A 20,792-nucleotide genomic window follows, 5' to 3' on the forward strand; every position below is an offset into this window, starting at 1 on the left:
CTTTGGAAGCGGTGGTCTGGCCCTGATGGCCAAAGGTGGACTGGGGTGCGAGGTCAAGGTTCTGCCTTGGCCAGCTGCTTCGACCCAGGCCTCATTTCTTTCTGGAAAGACAGAACCATGGCCTCACCCCACGCACGCACTTTTTGACTCCAACCAGATAGAGGAAAGGCTCTGTGGAGTCAGAAGGGCTGAGACAGGCATACAGCAAAGCAGTGAGTGTGGCCCCAGCAGGCTACAGGACTAGGGAGCCAGGTCCATGCTGGGGAATCCCTTCCAGCGACAGGTCCTAGTCTCTTCTCTTGAGTTGGCAAGGCCTGGCCTTCCTAGTGCCCAGGCCACAGCTCCAGGGAGAAATGCACGATGGAGGGCACCTGTGAGACCCTGTGTCTGAGGGCCCAGGTGCCACACCCAGGGCAGACTGCAACGCTGGCTTGGCTCGCCTGCTTTGTCCAAAGGAGGCTGGCCAACCAGCCGAACCAGCCGAACCAGCCACATTTGCCAGGCCCCTTTCAAGGGGACAAGTTCCGGAGCAAAGAGCCCTGGGGCCTGCCGCCAAGTTTTCTGGGGCGTGTGCTGGGCCCCGTCACAGGTGGAAGCAGTCTGGCAACCTGTGTGCCAGACATGAGATCTGGCAGTCTCCCACACCTGGGTCCCTGCCCCACCCATGCCTACCTTCATCGAGGGAGCACGACGGTCTTGGCAGTTGCGAGTGTAGGTAGTCATTAGAGACTTAACTTGGACTTGTAGTAAAAGAGCCTAACATAAGAACATTGGGCTTGGGCTCTGCCATTTGTAACCTGGGTGAGTTTCCTAGCCTGTGTACCCAGTCTCTTCATCTATAAATTGTGAGAAGAAAAACATCTACTACATCTGGATATTTTGAGTGTTATGTGCGTTAATGTATGTTCAAGCGCAGAATTAACATTCAGAGTGTAGTCCCTGGCTCAGAAGAACTGTTTGATGCTATTATCATAATTATCATTATTTCACGTCCTTATCATCCTCGTGAGTTGCCTGTAAAACCAACCATTATCCACAGTGTCAACAGTTTTCTTCCTGGTCCCTGCTTAAAGGCCTGCAGTTGGTGCCTCGTGCTCTTAATCTCCTGTTTTTATCCCAGTCCTTGTAGGGATACATTTATTCCTTTCTTCTTTGCACTAAGGTGCTGAATTGGGGGCCCACACCCAACCCTGCATGTTCTTTTAATATCCGATGCTTTTGAAACACTTATTACTGTTTACCTGGTGGATTATACTCCCTCACATGAACAACGTACAGAAGATAGGATGTAGGAATCGTTACATGTAGGACTCTGAGTTTATCATAACACAGATTACAGTTGATCAAGGACCAAAGTAGTGTTCCTTAATGCAAAAATCTTCAGAGATGAGTGTGTTCTAATGTGACACCACCTGAAAATAAAACAAGCACATAAAAGCATAAGTAGTTTTAAAAGGAAAAGCACACAACTAAAAGAATTGATCCCATTAAATACACTATTCTATTTGTTTATGTATCAAATTATTGATAGGAAATAGCCAGGTGTAGAGATAGTAGAATTGAAGAATTTCATAGAGAATTATTTAACAATTGTTCATATCTTGTGTTTTACATCTTTGATTAGGGTAATATTTTCACCTTTTCCTTTCCTGGTGTCTCTATCTTTCTCAACTTTTCCAAGAGATATATTTATATTATCCTCTAAAATTTTAGAGAAATTTTTAAAAAGTTCTGAAACATTTTAATTTGTATTAAATTAATGTTGTTGATTTTGTATATTGGAATAGCACTAGATTGCAAGTTAATTAGTGATAATTCGAGATTTAGTTTGGTAAAAGATGGTAGTTGGAATTAATACCAGGATGTTTGTAACCTAGTTTTTCTTCATTATTTGATGTAGTTTTCAAAGTGCCAGAGCTGGTCATTTTTAATATAATAAAGAGTCTCATTTTAAAATATGTGTTCCTGGAGAGGGTGATGGAAGTAAGTAGAAAATAATTTACTGTAGTGACTTGTTTTTCTCTAATGGATCTGTTATAAACCCAACAGCCATATAGCATTCTTTTGTCCAAATGACCTGATGGCACATAAATTTTCTTGCTGTGAATCGAGCAATCTGGGATCACACTATCTTCTCCCTCTTAGTCAGGCTTTCAGTTGTAACAGTGACATTGTCAATAATATAGTGACAAATTTGCACACAGTCTAATATTTACTAAAATATATATATATCAATTGCAAACTTTGATAACATAATTGTTAAGTAAGGAACTATTTGCAGTGCACTTAAGAACTGATTGCTACACATTACTGTGTAGTGACATCATGGTTAAAACCATTCTTTGCAACATGTGGCCCATTTCAATTTTATTTTAAAGGAAAAGGTTCAATAATCTTTCTCTTTTTGAAGAAGAAAGAATTGCATTTCCATCTCAGAAAATTGAGAACTTGTTTTTTGCCTTCGTTTTTCTCTTCAGCTCTTTATATTGCTTATTAATTCACATGTCCAGTTACTTCAGATTCATGGTGCTACCTCCTCTGCCTTTTTCATGGTTCTCACTTTAATTTTTTCATAATCCCGTCTGTGAGAGAGGTTTCTCTCCACCTTCATATATCAAGGAAGGAACTGACCCTCCTTTATGTGAACTTGGAGACAGAGGCCAAAGTGAAGCCTCAGTGCCCCTCCCCACCAGTGAGTGGCAGAAGGGCTGCAGATTCCTGTGAATCTTTTTCTCCCCTCCTGGCTCTCTACATAGTTGGCATTGTCTCCATGGAGGAGCCCAGCTTGTTACAATGGAATTTTTGAAGTCTATAGGAGCTGGCTGAAGGATGAGACTGGCTAGAAAGGACACCAACAAGCAGTGTGTTCCTAAAGTTGGTGGCAGAAACATTAAGAAGAAGAAAACCTTTGCATTTATCTTCTTTTGTCTTTATCTTCTCGCTCTTTGTTTTCCTTTACTTATATGGTACAAACCCTGTCCACCCCCCATGGCGGTTTTTTTTTCCCTCAAATCCCCAGTACTTAGCTGTATATCTTGGTTGTGGTTCAACCCCTGGTGGTTCTTTTTCCTAGAGTCCCCTTGCATTTTATACATATCTCTTTAGTTCAAATTATTTCTGTAATGTAATTTATCTGTTTATACATATCTGTCTTCCTTGCAGACCCCCAACATTTCAAGACCTTTGGGCACATAGTATATACTTAAGTATTTGAGTGAATCAATGAAGATCTTTTGTGGAATAAGATCTAAATAAATAAAATACCTACCCAGCACACGAATGCAAGCATTTGAGAGAGAGTTTTGTGTCTGCTGAAGCAGGCTGTGGACAAGTTTAGGGGCTCAGTGCCAAGGTTACTCAATAGATTTAGATAAAATGAAAGAGATAATTAACTTCAGTTTTAAAATTCATGGAGAACAGGAGCAGGATATCTAGGTGTGACTCAGGACTTGATCATTCTTGTTGCATCTTTGAAAAATCCAGTGCTTTATCTTTCTATGAACATGTGACTGGCCAAGAGAGTGAACAGAGGACTGGCTTTTAGAAAGGCTATTTTGTCACAGGAAATCCTGGAGGAAAATATATGGAAGGAGAGCTGGTAGAAACATGGCAGAAACTTTTTGTGTAGAAACCCTAAAAATTGTGTTTACATGCTGGCTGAAAGAATTGTAATCCAACTTTTCTCCAATATAGATTTGAGCAGCTTTTAAATATCTAGGTATACAAAAGGATTACAATGGAAAATAGATCAAACCTAAAGGAATTTAGGATGGAACAATGAAATGAAGCTGAAATAAGCCAGTGCACTGAAATGTGTTTCAGAAGGACCTGCAGTTTTTTTTTTAATGTTTTAATTTTTTGTGTGTGTGTGTGTGTGAGGAAGATCAACACTGAGCTAAAATCCATACCTCTCCTCCTTTTTTTGCTGAGGAAGACTGGCCCTGAGCTAACATCCGTCACCAATCCTCTTCCTTTTTTTCCGCCAAAGCCCCAGCAGATAGTTGTATGTCATAGTTGCACATCTTTCTAGTTGCTTTATGTGGGATGCAGCCTCAGCTTGGCCAGAGAAGCAGTTCGTCGGTGCGTGCCTGGGATCCGAACCCAGGCTGACAGTAGCAGAGCTTGGGCACTTAACCACTAAGCCATGGGGCTGGCCCGAGGACCTGCAGTTTTTAAAAGTAGTTGGAAATGTATCCCTCAGGTTTAAAGTAGAAAGGGAAATGGGAACAATTCTCTATCATCTCATGTCCATGAGATTAAAAGCAACAGTCTCTCAGAGAAGCAAAACTTTTCTGGCCTCTAATGTCCCAAAAAAGTGTTTTGAATGGTGCCTAATGAAAGAGATTCTGTGTGACATAATGCAAATACAGTGTCATCAGCTCATTTTCAAGTTTAGTTCAAACACTTTAGGACACGTTCGGTTGAGGCAATGCAGAATTCTATAAGGGGCCAAGGAAGAGGCTGACAGCATTCCCTCTCTCAGCTTCTCACTTGAAGGGAGAAAATGTTCTTGAACAGAATGACCATGTCTCCTAAAGATAATGCTCCATCTTCAATTTTTCTTTTTGTAAACTCAGCCCACATTTCCCCTTACATATGCAAGCTAAAGCCTGAGTGTAGACATCCTTTGTTGGCAATGAGGAGCAGATCCATGCTGTTAAATGATCAAATAGGCAGAACATACGGTTGGGCCCTTTCAGGAAAATTACAGGTTCAACCCCACCTTCATTGGTGGAGGACATGGTATACCAGAATTAAAATATCTACCATTTATTATGTAGTTAATCATAAATCATGTTATTTAAATGAAATTTAATGAATTCTTCTTCTATTAAGTTGACTAGACTTTAGTCAACCTGATGTATAATTTCATATAGGTGCATTTTTACTTAAAATGTAAAACTCTTTAGAGACAGCTTCATTCAGTTTTAGAGGTGTATTTTGTATATTTTGGTGTGATTTTATTTATTTTCCTTCATAGCAGAGAGGCACATCCTAGTCTTTTTCTTGCTGCCCTCTCTCTACAAGATAAAACTCATCCAAGTTTATTTTGTTTTTTAAGGCATAGGCTTACTTTGTGATGATACAGAGATCATTTCTGAAACATATTTAGAACTGTGGGGAGCCCAGAATTTTAGATTATGCTCAGAATTTTGTGATGTAACTTCAAAAAAAATGGAACATTTAAAGTTTTGCCAGGAAAGTTTTCTCCTACTTTGCTTCACAGTAATTAAAAAAAAAAAACTGTTTAGTTTCTTAATTCTTCAGAAGGGTGAGTGAAGGATTTGGCAGGTTTAAATGTACCCTTGAGAGAGCTCTCTCTGAGTTACTCTTTCAAAGCAACCATCCCAGTTGATGAATATTTAATGGGGACTCTGTCAGTCCCAGAGATGAGAGAGGCAGTTCCTAAAGCTCCAGCAGGTACTGGGAGAGGAGAGCACTGATAAGCAGTGCCATCAGAGCTTGGATGAAGCGTGGTCATTCTCAAGATGTTAGAACTGAGTGGAGTTCTCAAATGCAGCCCAGGGACTCTAGACCTGAGCCCTGTTCAGAAGCCAGTTGAGTTGTCATTTGCTCTGAGCATGGTGTTGTCAGGGAAGAGGGAGGAGCCCCCTCTTCCCTTTTCCTTAAGGTTCTTCTGGCTGGCCAAATAATTAAAAGACAGGTTAGCAGGAGAAAATAATACCAAGTATAATAACACGTATACATGGGAGAAACCAGGGAAACTGAGTTTCTCAACACAATGGCAGCGATTCTCATCTTAAATACCATCTTCAGCTAAAGACAAAGGAGGATGTTGGTGTAGGTAGTGTTTTCGGATTTCAGAGGGGAAGAATGCAATTCACAAGGAAAGGGCAATGTAAATATTTGTCAGAAAATTCTTTACAGGGCTGCCTATAGAGAATGTGGTTAGAGAGACAGAAATCACAGTAATCAAGAGTATATAAGGCCGGCCCCGTGGCTTAGCGGTTAAGTGCATGCACTTCGCTACTGGCGGCCCAGGTTCAGAACCCAGGTGCGCACCGATGCACCACTTGTCCAGCCATGCTGCGGCCGCGTCCCACATACAGCAACTAGAAGGATGTGCAACTATGACATATAACTATCTACTGAGGCTTTGGGGGAAAAAAGGAGGAGGATTGACAATAGATGTTAGCTCAGAGCCGGTCTTCCTCAGCAAAAAGAGGAGGATTAACATGGATGTTAGCTCAGGGCTGATCTTCCTCACACACACAAAAAAAGTATGTACATTTAAGACCTCTCCTTCTGTACTGATAAGAGTTTCCAGAGACAAGGCCATACCCCCCCTTCCCAGTACATGGAGGGAGATACCTTTACAAATGTAAATATTTGGTAAACAGAACATTGAAAAGAATGGCCTTATTGAGGACCCTGCCAGGCTGTCCATACCCAGAGTTAAATTCCCTTAGGCAGTTAGTGGGGAAGGTCAAATGTCCGCCAGAGAAAATAATCAAAGTAACGTGATATATTTCAGGGTGGTCAATTTTGATTTCCCACAGTGTGTTCTCTCTGCTCGTGCCCCTTTTTGCCATTTCTCATGCTTCCCCTAACTCTTTCTCTTTCCTACACCTTCTTTCTTCTTTTTTCTCTCTTTCTTACTTTTACTCTATCTTATATTCTTTCTCCTTATCATTTTTTTCTTCTTCTCTCATTGTTCTCATTCATTTTCTTTTTATTTTGTAGTACAGTTACTCTGTACATCACTTTCATCTTAAAATCTTGACCCTCTACAACTCCTATACTTCAGCTAGCTATTTTGAAGAGAGTATTTTGATAAATTTCTCTTAGATGTTATAACATGCTGATTCAGGGAAATAAAAACTATCACGAAAGGGATGGGGATGGAGAATGAATTCAGTTCAGGTAGTCATGAAATAAGACAGAGGGAAACTGAGAGCTTAGGTGTGGGTGTTCAAAATATTTCCTGATACATCTTTGTAGTTCATTGGTGTGGTAAACTGCACACAGTCTTATTTACTGTTGGAGCCCAGAAGTTTGCTCCTCTGGGCAAGTCAGCATGTCTTGGCCTATAGAAAAGACTCTAGGAAACACTGCCTGCATTTCTAATGTAAAGAGCTGTTCGTGTTCCACCAGGAGACCCTTTGGGCTCTTCCCTGCACTATCTGAATAGAAACAGAGGAAGAGAAGCTTTTCTCAATCTGCACAAAGCCGGGACCCTATCTTGAGTTTGAGAGGATTTGCATGTGACTGAAAACACAAGTGTTCCAGAGTTTGGATTTGCTTTAATAGGATCTATTGGCTGGCTTTGATGTTAAAGGTCTTTATTCAAAATTGACTACCTCTAGTGCTAAGTTCAGAGTGGAGATTTGTCAGTATAAGAGAGAAGAATCCCTTTTTGATTAACTCAGTGAAATATAGTATTTGGGAAAATGGTTATATTTGAAGGCCACTTGTTAATATTCTGTTGCCACAGTGACATCTGTTGGTAAGTGACTACTTCATGTTATTCTTAATCATTTCTGTTTGAAAGACACACCTTGAGCTTGATAAATAAATGGCAAGCAATAGGATATATTGGAGTATATGAGGAAGCCATTTGGGGTAAAGCTAATTCGGCCTGAATTTGTTTTTCCAAAAAGGCCTGTGGCCTGCATTGTGTAACTGCTTTGCCATGTCCCAAAGAGAAGAGTAAATGCCTTTAAGATAAGGATGCAACTTCCCCGCCACTGGCATTGCCTTAAGGATAAGCATTTCTCCCTAATCTAGGATTTGATTGCTGCAGTCATCCTGTGACCACCCAGCTCCAGACAACAGACCTGACACCAGCCAAGCCCATCGAGACAGCAGACCTGCTCCCCGCTGTGTCCATCTATATCTATTCTGGCAGGGCAACCTGGCAGGGCGGATCTTGTTATAGTAAAAGAGACATTGCAATCATATGTGATACTTTCTCTTTGACAGTATGTAACTGCTCTGTACACCCCACTTCTTTGTTGCCCTTCCTTCCTTAGGGAAGGAAGGCCCCGGGCCACGGTCCTCAAAAGTTGGCTCATAATAAACTCACCCCAATTTTGATTTATAGTTTGATTATGGATTATTTACATCGACAAGCTGACATGCAGGAAGTAGTAAAGGCACAGTGGTATCTGTGTTGCCAGATATAAAATCTTTCCTCCCTCTTTCCCTTCCCAGGATGCCCACTCTTCATGGTTTCACCTACTTCCATGCTGTGCTCATTCTTCTGATTACTCCTTTCATTCCCTCCTACAATTACTCAACAAATATTTAAACACCTACTCTATGCCAGGCTTGGGATACACTAAGGAAAAAATTTTCTACAAAATCTCTGTCTTCACAGAGTTTGTTTTTGTTGGGTAAGAGAGATAATGGCTAAGTAGGCAGACAAGTGAATTACATAGTCTATCATGTGATGATCTGTTTCATGAAGAAGGTAAGTGACAGGCAATGGGGAGAGCTAGGGAATGAGTGGGTTGCTACTTTAGAGAGCCCAGGGAGGCTGGAGCAAGGCCCAGAGGGAAGAGACAGGGCAGGAGGACATGCAGATGTCCCAGGGCTGCAGAGATGCTGTGGAGGGACTGTGACTCGGATGTCAGTGGGCAGCAAGAAGCCAGTGTGGCTGGAGCACAGTGAGCAAGAGCAGAAATGCAGAGAAGGTTTGAGATGTCAGGGAGGGTGAGCAGATGAAAGAAGGCCCCTGGGCCCATCAAAATTGTGCTGTAAGTGAAATGAAAACTTTCAATGTCATTTAACTATACGTTATACAATTTAGGTAGTAAATACCTTTTGTTTTTCTATAGCCTTGTCACGTACATCAACTAAAATGTTGCTAAATTGGGAATGTCTAAATTATCCCCAGGAGTGACTGCTGTATCTTGTCAGGTGTCTAGTCTGCACAGCAGTCGGAGGTGGGAGTGACGTGACAGTCAGGAGATGAAGTCTAGTCTTCAGGTTGCCACCAACTGCTTGTGTTATGTCTCATCTGTAAAACGTGGAGGATGGAAAAGACGAGTGGTTTTCAGACTCCGATCCATGGAGCACTGGGGATTCCTGAAGGCTTTTTGTTTTTCTTCTTATGTTTGTAAACATCGCTGCAAGCTTCACGTAGAAGAAAGTGTCCCCTAGCTTTAAAAAGATTCCTAGACTTGGTTATCCCTCAGGTTTTCCAGTATGAAGAATTTGCAGTCTCACAGACTCCTAAAGGACAGACTAAAGGAGCACAATCCCTTTCTCCCGAATGTCTCTGGTGACAGTGCTCATCATCTCTCATTCAAACCAGAAGGTGATTTGTCAATAGTGAGATGTGGCATTTGAGACCCCATCCTTCAAGATGGCTGAGTTGTCATCTATCATTGTACAGACTTACGATAAGTGAATAATATAAAAAGTGAATGTCTCAGCAGGTACTTTCTGGCACAAAATAGAAACTAGGAATTGAGAAAAGTAATTATGATTGATGTCTGTCAATAAGGGCATAGGGCTATTCTAATTCCAAAAGTAATTAACTGCATGAGTGTTAGTCACTGTACATATTAAATATATTGAAAAGCAGTCATGTTCTCATAACACAGAAGTATAACTGGAAGATAAACTGGATGTTTTTGGTACTTATAGCTAAAGATATATTTTATTTAGTTCTATTTTCTGATTGAGAAAATGAGAAAATTTATTTTTTAGTATACTGACTATCTTCTTCCTTTCCAACATAGAATCTCAATCTGCTATTTTGGAAACTCCGAAAAAAATGTTCAGATGTTGTTCAACAAGTAAGAAGATCTTGTTAGGATGTGGAATCCTTTTCTCTCTTATTTGTCATAAAATTGTGACAAACTCTGATTTATCTTCCTGTCTGCCCAGCTGGCTAGGCCACCTTGTTTCTCTAAGCCTGCAGGGGAATCCAATCAGGTGGAAGGGGATGTTTTCTTCCACTTAGACTTTGCAGAGGAAATCAACCTTGAAGTGGAACTGAGCACATGCTTTTCAGAAGCTGCATCATTCTCTACCCAGCCAGAACATTGGACCTGACAACAACTGGATCCAGCAGAAAACTGGCCACTCTAGGAGATGTCATGTGGAAATGTGCTTGGTTGGACTAATAATGACAAGGATATGATTTTTAACAAAATCTCTCAGAGCTTTTCTAAAATCAAATAATATTCTTAAGTTGCTTTAGTAGATGAAACATTAGTTAGTGTCTTTTTAATTTTCACAGCTTTTTTTTCTGTTACTAAAGAAGCCACATTTTATGTCTTTTTTTCTTGTACCAAAATGGACTCACTATTAAAAAAAGGAAACCTGCAAGAAAGGAAACACTCATATGGGATAGAAATTGTGGATAGCAGTTGCTACTTTTTATATAAAACTGTTTAATTTATTTATACTTTCTCCCAACTCGGCTTTTGAAAATAACTTAGTATTAGAAATTACCAGTAAGAAGAGGGTGTGCTCTCTTGAGTGTGGTCCAGTAGAAGTCAGGCGACTGAGACATGAGTTCTAGGCCCAGGTCTGTTTCTGGGTAGTGTGTGAAAATGTACTTAGGCTCTCTGGAATGTAGTATTCCTTTCTGTAAAATTAAAGAATTTGATGATTTTTGAAAACTTTTCCAAATAGTAAATGACTTCTCTTTTAAAAAGAAGCAGACATATCCTCCTTAAACTTAAAAATTATCAAAAATGTTTTGTGACCTTTCACTTGTCAAGAACAACTGATGTCCCTTTAATTATATTTATTGAAAATAAAGATCATAAAAGTATAAATTTAGGAATCTAATAAATGAATTAGCATAAAAATGATCCAGGAAAAAATTTATGATCAATCAAGATACTACATTATGAAAGTATTACTGCTTATTACAGTATATAAAATTATGACACTAAAATAGCAGGTTTTTCCAGTTTGTAAGTTTATATTGTTACTCACATATCACTATTAACCCTATTATGTTTTACAAGTAATAAAATATCTTGAAAGGAAAAAACAATAAACCAGCAGCCCTGCATTTCACGTGAAAGTTGTGCTCCCCTGGAGGGAAAATGAGGATACAACATTGGTCGAGTACTTCATTTTGTAATCCATTGGTGCCTCTCAAAACTATAGCTATTATTGTAAGAGTAAAGATACTCTTAAGAATAGTGCCACAAAACAGGTTTTCCCAGCTTCTTTTTGTCAAAGCTGAGACCTACATCAGGCTGGGGCACTTGAAGAGGCATGGTGGACTCAGCTGAGGGTTACTTAATTACTGTGAGATGATTAGCAAATAGCGAATAAGATGGAGAAAGATTAAAAAGAGGTAAAGGGAAACAAAGCTGGAAATAAGAATAATAGTGCCTTCAAAATATCCTCTCATTATTTTTATAGCTTTTTTTTTTTTTTTGAGGCATGACTAGGATAGTATGTTAGATTTTTCTGAATCCTTATCTCCAGGGCATATATTACTGAGTTCTTCATTATATATGAAAATGCCAAAGAAAATCTGGACAAAAGTATTCTATATTATCAACAAGGACAAAACATGTACAACATGTTAATTTATTATTATTATATTATTTATTATATTTTATATAATTTATATATATAATTATATAATTTTATATTTATTATTATATATTAAGATTCCAGCTGTAATAGTCAAGATATATATTCACGTGTGTAAAATTGTGATGATTTTCTATTTTTCTCGGGCTATGAACCGTGGTAAAATATACAGTAATAAGCAGAAAACCTGATGAACTAGGTGATTTAAAACACCTGATATTACAGCTTGGCCATTCGAGGGTGAAATGGATGAATTTAAATTTCACAGCTTCTCCTTTCTTTGTAGCCAGTGAAGTGTCTGGAAGACAGAAAACACATAAAACTAATTGAGAGTTAACAGTATTTGGAAGCAGTTGAGGTTAAGCACTCGACAATGATGTTCCTTACTTCTGGAGCTATTGACTCTTTGTTATGAGTTTATTGTATAGGCGGGTTCTCTTCTTAGATGATTTGTGTATGTGTCATAGAAGAGAGACAAAGAAGGAGAATTAACTGTCAATCTACTGTGCACCGGTTCCTTTATTGTATTATCTCATGCAATTCTTACAGTAATCTTTTAAAGTAACTATTATAATTCATATTTAACTGATAAAGAAAACCATGTTTACAAAATTGATCAAGGATAAGAGGGAAGATCTGAACATCAGTCTGTTGGGTTTTATGCCTCATATTCTCTCCACCGTGATAAAAATGGTACTTCAACATGGGTACTCACCGTCTGGCTATTTAATACCAGGTCCTGCCAACAGCATTGGATGAGATGAGATGAGAAGTTTATTTCCAAAGTTATTCTACTATATTTAAACTATATTATTTATGAGTCAGATGTCAAGACATGTTTTAGAGGCAGAGAGAGCAACTGATTAGTTCACCTACACATTTTTCAGGTTCACTATAACTTTCGTGTGCCACCTTGTGTCAACTTTACCAACTTTAGTGCTTCACTGTTCTTCTTTAAAAAACTCACAATTTCACTTTTCTTGTAAAGCACCTTGCTGTTTTCTTCTTAGTCACTAGATGGCAGTTCTGTATGTCTGTAAATTACCACTGCAGCAGGAAACGAGAGGTCTTAAGCCAGTTTACTCTGTACAAATGATGGCCATAGGAGGATTTCTGGTCCATCAAGGCTGCCTGTGTTTTTCCGTGGCCGTAACGGGGATGTCTAGGACAGCTTAGTCAGAGGCACGAAGCAGAGTCAGAAAGCATCCTCTAAGTTCTTCTTCAGATGTGCGTTCAGTTACCTGCCCTCTCACCTGAGTACAATGGAGTTTGTTGAATGTGTTCTGACTCTTACTCTCTCTGTAGTTAATAAGTCTGGGAGCTCCATACCCCTAGAAAAAACACATGACTCATAAAGAATTTTCTCAACTAAACGGAGTTGAGGGTTGTGGTGTTGCCAGAGAGTTTGATGCTTAAAGAAAATACAGCTGGTGCTCATGAGGAAGAAAGAGGGTCACCTACTCCTGGAGGGCTTTTATTGATGCTCCTATAGAATGAGCAAGTTTAAAATAAAACCACATTGCTTAAACCTCACTAACTGATTGTTTTATTTTCAAATAATGTGCTCTGAAAATCTGCTATGTCTAAAAAACTATTTCATAAAACTGACACAATTCTGTTTTTTATTCTCTGGTATTTGAAATACTATTAAAACTGTAACTCCTTTAACATTCTACAATATACAAACAGGCAAATATCAATTATATTCTCTAAAAATGTTTGCTCCCATGCTAAATATTAATATATGGTAGCAAAACTGGTTACCACCCAGTTTTTAACTAATTTTTTGCTTTTGAAATTACATATAAAATTTGTGTTTTGAAGTATTTTCCTAAAACTCAACATCTTTCTGACATAAGTGGACTAGTTGAGAGGTAACTAGAATGAAATTTGATCTTTAAAACTCTAGCTTTATGTAAGAATTGATAATATCAGGCAGTTGAAAGTTGAGTCTCTCCACATTATATTTATTAATTGTGAGTAGCCACATCTATTACCAAGTGCTGAATAATAAAAAGAAATTAAACAATATCAGCACTCTTACCCCACATGTGGTACAGTTTATATGCAAATAAATTCTCAAAGGTCAGAGAAATGCTTATGATTTCAGATAACTGGTAATATACTTGCTCATTCCAGTTTTAACCTCATTTGAAATTGACTTAAAATTCTTCTCTTAGGATCCTGGTCTAATCAGTGCCCCCTGCTCCCCTCAATGCCTCATTTGATTGCAAAGTTATCTGAAGAATTTAATATTCTTTTCCATTTGTTCTCTTTAAAATATCTGTGATAGTGATTTTTATACAATGACCAGTTGGTACAATTTATTATTAGTTTCAGAAACATCTTTATTTAGGAACAAATCAAGGAAATGTAGCCAGAAAAACCCAGGACCCTGTCACCGTAGCCGAATCAATGAACGCAATGACCAGGGACCGAGGAAAAGAAAAGTGGTTTAATTTTGCCAGCAAAATGAGGCTGTAGTGGGCACATGCCCCAAAATCCACAGTCCTCCTGAGGCATTAGGAGTTGAGGCTTTTAAAGGAAAGTCTGTGGGAAATAATATATCCTTGGTGACTGATTATTTGTTGGAGGAGTGATCCCAGTCTTCTGGCGCCAAGCCGCTGTCATCTCTATCTACAGCGAGAGATCTAGGGCTCCATCAACCAATCTTCTCTCATCACCAGAAATTTGGCCTTGGGGTGTGGACGGCAACTGCTGCCAATTAACGATTACAGTTTACAAGGTTTTAGGTGGGGGAGGGGAGCTGCGGCTTTGCAGTTCGGCGTCCTCCCATCAGCCTGCGTTTAGCTGAGTTAGGGGAGCTGCAGGTGTCCTCTGTTTGTCTGTCCCTGTGATGAATGGTGGATTCGGCGCCAGGAAGCGGGAGTTGGGGAGCTTCAGCTTCTTGATAATTTTGAGATCTCAGTCTCCCTGTAACAAACCACAAGAACTGGTAATTAGTCAGAGTTTCAGTTTGTAGACACCTGGGCTTTCAACAATTTATTACCTCCATTTGTCTTGTGGAATTCAGGAACACAAAGGGTAAAACAACCCATATCTACATGTGAATATAACTTAGAGAAGCAGAGAAGGGGGAATGAGTGCTTTTTGATTTAACCCCATATATGGTGGGTTCAATGCTGGGGAACAGATATCAGGGCTGGTATCAGAAACAGATGTGAGGAATGTGGGGTTGCCTAGCTGATGGTGCTTGAGGGATTCCTCATGGGAGTCTTGGCATAGAAAAGTTTAAAGAGTAAAGCATCATTGGTCAGATCAAAAGTGTGGGGTGAACATAATTCTGAAGGAATAATGATGGAGATATAAGAACAAGAAGCCACTTGAATTGCGTTGGAAGGTATTAGACACATCAAAGAGCTGGGAAAAAAACCTTGTTTAATGTAAGTTCTTTCTAAACTCTAAGGCAAAAAGTAATATGAATTTACATGGTAATTATAAGCCACAAAACAAAAATTCACAAGACAAGTAAAGAACTAAAGTAGAAACCAGAGTAAGAAAAATAGAGGTTAAAGGAGAGATGGAGAGAGATGGTTGGGGTCAGAAAACAGACAATCCTTGAAGTCTCCCTCAGACTCTGATCATTCTTAGTGCTCAGTAAACACTTTGAGCCCATGAGCCTGGGGAGGGGCAAAGTGAGAGGTGGTTGGGAGGGACCACAATGCAAGGATACCCTTGTGGAGGCACTGACATTGAAAATCAGTGACATTTTGCCAAGGTGTTTACCATAATATATTAAGGATTATTCTGGAAAGTTAAGGATTTTTCTGGAATGTACATTTTCATTTTATGGAAACTCCAACTAGCCTGGAGAACGATTTAGACATTTCAGCTTTAGAAATAAACAGAGGGGTCGGCTCGGTGGCACAGCAGTTAATTGCGCACACTCTGCTGTGGTAGCCCCGGGTTCACAGGTTCAGATCCCAGGCGCGCACCAATGCACCTCTTGTCAAGCCATGGTGTGGCGGAATCCCGTATACAGTAGAAGAAGATGGGCACAGATGTTAGCCCAGGGCCAATATTGCTCAGCAAAAAGAGGAGGATTGACATCAGAAGTTAGCTCAAGGCTGACCTTCCTCCCCCCAAAAAAAAGGAAAGAAAGAAATAATGAGAATCTTTTCTGTCAGTTTTAAGAATGAAAACCAGTTAGCATCTGGAAAACAGTTGCAATTTGACATGAGAATGTGAAGAAAGAATTAGATGTCACACGTTGTTTTTGCTTTTCTCTGGGGCAGTAGGGCTTGCAGGGGGAATGAAGTTCCATCTTTGCTCTATTGAGTTTGAGAAGGTGTAAAATTCATTTGTGCTGGGCAACACTGTTGACCTGTGGAGAAAGACAAATGGTTCCAGCAGCTGATCTAAAGGAATAACTGAGCTCATAAAAGTTCTTAGCTTATAAAAGGTGCTTCTTCTTTATTGAACTTTACTGGACATCCATTGACCTATATGTGCAAGATATTTGTGGTAGGTATTGAAGAAAATACAAAGAATTATAAGGTTCCAAGCTCCTCCACATACATGAAACTGTTTGCAAGATGTAATTAGGTTCTGCCAAGGTATTTAGTGTATGTTGTATTACAGAACCTAAAAAAATTGGGAATGTTATTCAGAAAATGTAATTAAGGACAGCTCCTTAGGAGAGGTAGACTAGATCAAGTCCTCAAATGGATCACTTTTGGGCAGGTGGAGGGAAGAAAGAATGAGGATTTCAAATGGAAGAAGAGGGGAAAGGTACAGACGTAGAAAGGAACATGGCGTTTGGGCATGGGGGTGGGGAGGCCATGACAGGCACAGTCTTCCTGTGACTGAGAGGCAGCTCAGTTTCCTCCTCCAGGAGCCCAGCACTGCTTCCCACCTCCTGGCCTCCTCCACCTGCAGACCCCCGGCCTGAACCAAGGCCTATTTATCTGGATCGCTGCCCAGTCTCCCAACAGGTCCCTCTACTTCCAGTCTTAATTTCTTCTAATCTTTCCTCCACAATACCTCCAGAGTTACCTTCTAGAATCTAAATTTGCTTAAATCTGATATCTGCTTAGACTGCTACAATGACTGCTCAGAGCATCCGAGAGAACATTCAGACTCCTGAGCTGGACACGCAGGCTTTCTCTTGCTGTCCTCATCTTTAGCCTCATCACCCACTGTTTCCTACATGTTGGCTTTTTTCCAGCCTTAAAAATACCCCCATACTCTGAAATCCTTAGCATCCTTTATATCTGTCTTTTTATATGTGTTTCTTCTGTCTTCCTACCCTCTTTTTTGATCAACTTAATTCCTATTTCTCAATCTAAACTCATGTCAAATGTTCCTTCCTCTTGGACACTTTTCCTGGGAGGTCTCCATTTAGAGACCCCTTTTGATGTCGCCACTCGGGGACCTTGTACTTATCTACTTTTTCTTAACTGTTGTTTTTTTCATGTCTCATTGACAGTGAGCTCCTTAAAGCTGAGACTATCCTTCTTCTTCATAAATAAATGGCAAGCAATAGGATATATTGGAGCATATGAGGAAGCCATTTGGTGTAAAACTAATTAGGCTTGACCTTGTTTTTTTTTCCCCCCCAAAAGGGGCCTGTAGCCTCTGTTCATCCATTGTATATCAGCTTTAAGCAATTAACATGTCCCAAAGACAAAAACAATGACCTAAGGTGCTGATGTGATAAATGCAACTTCTCCCACATTGGCATTTCCTTAAGGATAAGCATTTCTCCCTAGGCTAGGATTTGATTGCTGTGCTCATCCTGTGACCACCCAACTCGAGACAACAGCCACATCCATGGAGACAGCAGACCTGATACCTACTGTGTCCATCAATCAACGTGCTGAAAGGTCAATGTCACGGCTATTATGAAAGGAACATTGCAATCACATGTGAAACATGCTCTTTGATGGTATATAACCACTCTGTACACCCCACTTCTTTGGAGTGCTCCATTTCTTAGTGAAAGGACTCTCCCCGGCTATATGGCCCTCAAATGTTGGCTCATCATAAACTCAACCCAATTTTGATTTATAGATTGGTCATGGATTATTTGTGTCAACATTCTATTTGTCCCTCCAGTATCTAAACACAGTACCTGACACCTTTGGGGCACTCAGAAAATGTTTGATGATTGAATATGTATGTGAGAGACCACACTGACTGGAGAAGAAGAGGCTTTTCGGGGCGTGCTAGAAAATTCGCTCACATTCCTACCACAGTGGTTGAGGCTGTGTGCTTTGGACCAGTTTGTCTGGGCACCAATCCCAGTTATTCCACTTTTAACTGGGGAACCTGTGCAAAGTATTTACTCTCTGAGATTTAGTTTTCTCATCTATAAAATGAGGCTACTGAGAACTCCTGTCTCATAGGGTTTCAGTGAGACTGAAATGCATTAACTTATGTAAAGTGCTTAGAAGAGCTCCTGGCGCATAGTAGGCACTAAAATGTTAGCTGTTATGTTATCATTATTGCTCTTATATATAAGCAATACTCTGGTTTTGAAAAGATGCTTTCATAGTATAGTTGATCCTCATTATTTGTGGATTCCGTGTTTGCACACTTGCACACTAGCTAAAATGTACTGACAGCCTCCAAATAAACACTCACAGGGCTTTCATGTCCATTTGCAGATATGCACAAAGTGGTGAAAAACTTGAGTCACTCGACATGCACGTTCCCAGCTGAGGGGAACAAGGTGACGCTCTGCCCTCTTGTTTCAGCCCATGCTGTAAACAAGTGTCCTTCTTGCAGTCTATTTAGTGCCTCATTTCTCATCTTTTTGTGCCTTGTGTTGGTGACTTTGCTGTTCAATATGTCCCCCATGTGTAGCGCTGCAATGCTGCCTGGTGTTCCTCAGGGCAAGAGATTGTGACATGCCTTTACAGAGAAAGTATGTGTGTTCGACAAGCTTCTTTCAGACATGAGGTACAGTGCTGTTGGTGTGAGTTCAATGTTAATATATCAACAATATATTTTAAATAAGGTGACTTTAAAGAGAAACACACAGAGAATAAGGCTACGTATTGATCAGTTGAAGAAAATGTGACTAAGGCTTGCAGCAACCTAACCCTGCATTTCTCGTAGGAGCAGTGGGTCATATTCACTGACTCAGTGTTCACAGTGACTTTATAGAATGTCACACTGTGCATAACAAGCATCATTGTGCATATCTTATGTAATCCTCACATACTCCTTTATAGTAGGCAGGGTAGGGAATAGGTTGTCCACATTCTACAGGCTATTCCAGACCTTATGAGCCAAGTAGAGAATTTAAAATGTCTTGTGCTCAGCATAAGAGCCATGAGATTTTGAGCAAGGAAGATCTATGATGAACTGATGTTTAAGGAAGAATTACCTAGCAAGAGAATGTAGTATCAAGAGGAAGAGGGAGAATTGAGCCAGAAAGGAGGACCAGTTGTTAAACTCTCCAAGTATTGCCAATGCTAGATGAGGAGATTCGGAGCTAAGGTGCTGATGTGATAAAAGAAAAGTAGCAGACAAATGATGAAATAATGGATTTGGTAACCATATATAGGGTGTAAGTTAGGCTGTGGTTCTCAAAGTGGGGTCCCTGGACCAGCAGCATCAGCATAACCTGGGAACCGGGTAGAAATGCAAATTCTCAGGTGCTGCTGCACACCTGCTGAACTGGAAACTCTGGGGTGGGGCCTGGCAATCTGGGTTTCAACAAGGCCTCCAGGTGCTTCTGCTGCCCATCAAGTTTAAGAGCCAATGAATTAGAAAAATGATTCAAACACGTCACCATGCCCAGGTAAGCGACAAGGCAGAGAGGTGGTATTTGTTTGGAAGATAAGATGCATTTTAAACTTTAAGAAAAAGTAGTTCAACGTCTGTTTCATCATAAGGATTCCAGCATTTAAGATCTTTTAGCTCTCTGCATTTAAGATCTTTTTTCCACAATATGTTTTCCTTTAGAGAGCCCCTGGTAAGTTATTTACCATTTACCACATGTTCTGAGAATCCCTTCTTTCTTGAAATACCCTTTCAGACGTGAAAATGTACTTTATTTTTGTACACAATCTCCTCTATTTAAAATTCGGATTTCTCTTCTTATAGGATCATGTACGGCACATGCAGCCTTACTGTAAATTTGGAATGTCATTGGTTTGTTCCAAAACCTTAGAATGTTTTAGAATTTAGAACAAGATGAAGAGAGAATTTATATGTTTCTCTGTAGGACTCATATTTTTCAGATGTCTAGAGGTATCCCAACTTGCCAGTAATGTGGCCTTAGATTTAGCAGAACTTGAAAATCCTAATATAGTAGGAAGTGAATTACTTCTTTTTTTTTTTTAAGATTTTATTTATTTATTTTTTCCCCTCAAAGCCCCAGTAGATATTTGTATGTCATAGCTGCACATCCTTCTGGTTGCTGTATGTGGGACACAGCCTCAGCATGGCCAGAGAAGCGGTGCGTCAGTGCGCTCCCGGGATCCGAACCCTGGCCACCAGCAGCAGAGCGCGTGCACTTAACTGCTAAGCCACGGGGCCGGCCCAAAAGTGAATTACTTCTCTCGTATTAACATTTACAAAATAAATGATCACAATGTTAACTTACCAATAAGCACTTTCCATATTCCAGTCTCTGAAAGTATCTTGCTTACATAATAAACAAGATAAAGTTTCAAAGATGAGCCAAATAACTTTTCAGCAAAAGCTTGACTTGAGTCTATCTTGGCTTCCTTTTTGACAGTTTTAGCCTTAATGTTACAGTATTGTTTTCTTTTTCTAGGAATCAGATAACCTTGTATTTGGTGAATATTTTAATTTTTAATGGCCACTTGTATTTTGTGATACGCACGTGTTTAAACAATCTATAATAACCCACCATTACCACCCATATATAAGATTATACAGGAATGGAAGAATTTTGGCTGACACTGTATATAATTGTTCAGCCAAGGCAGATGGCAGACTCTACCACTTACAATGATTTAGGGGTTTGAAGCAGTATTTTTAAATACAAATAATCTCAAAATTGGTAATATATAAAATATAATACTGTGTTAACTAACCAAAAGAGTTAAATTTGTTACCTTTCCTCCATTTATAAGGATGCACCCATTATATAGATTCTGTACAAAATTGCAAAGATCACTTTTTTCCTTTTCAAAGTTTATTTATTTTAATTTTTAATAGTGAGAAGCTTAGTATTGGGTAAACTGCTGCACAATTACTGGAAATGCTGAGAGTCTTTTTGAAAAGTGTAAAAGTCTAAAGACAATGAAAAGTACATT

At 39.6% G+C, this 20,792-nt stretch overlaps 1 protein-coding gene across 1 annotated transcript in view; it reads right to left on the bottom strand.

Moving 5' to 3' along the window:
• Window positions 1-14,187: 14,187 nt before the first annotated feature.
• LOC131419428 (ral guanine nucleotide dissociation stimulator-like) overlaps window positions 14,188-20,792 on the bottom strand; it is a 34,587-nt gene continuing 27,982 nt past the window's right edge. Inside the window, exon 8 of the transcript XR_009223217.1 lies at window positions 14,188-14,469. The gene's annotated coding sequence lies outside the window, so the exon portion shown is untranslated. The remainder of the gene's footprint in view (window positions 14,470-20,792) is intronic.

Source organism: Diceros bicornis, chromosome 21, assembly GCF_020826845.1.
Source record: "Diceros bicornis minor isolate mBicDic1 chromosome 21, mDicBic1.mat.cur, whole genome shotgun sequence".
Lineage (NCBI taxonomy): Eukaryota > Metazoa > Chordata > Mammalia > Perissodactyla > Rhinocerotidae > Diceros > Diceros bicornis.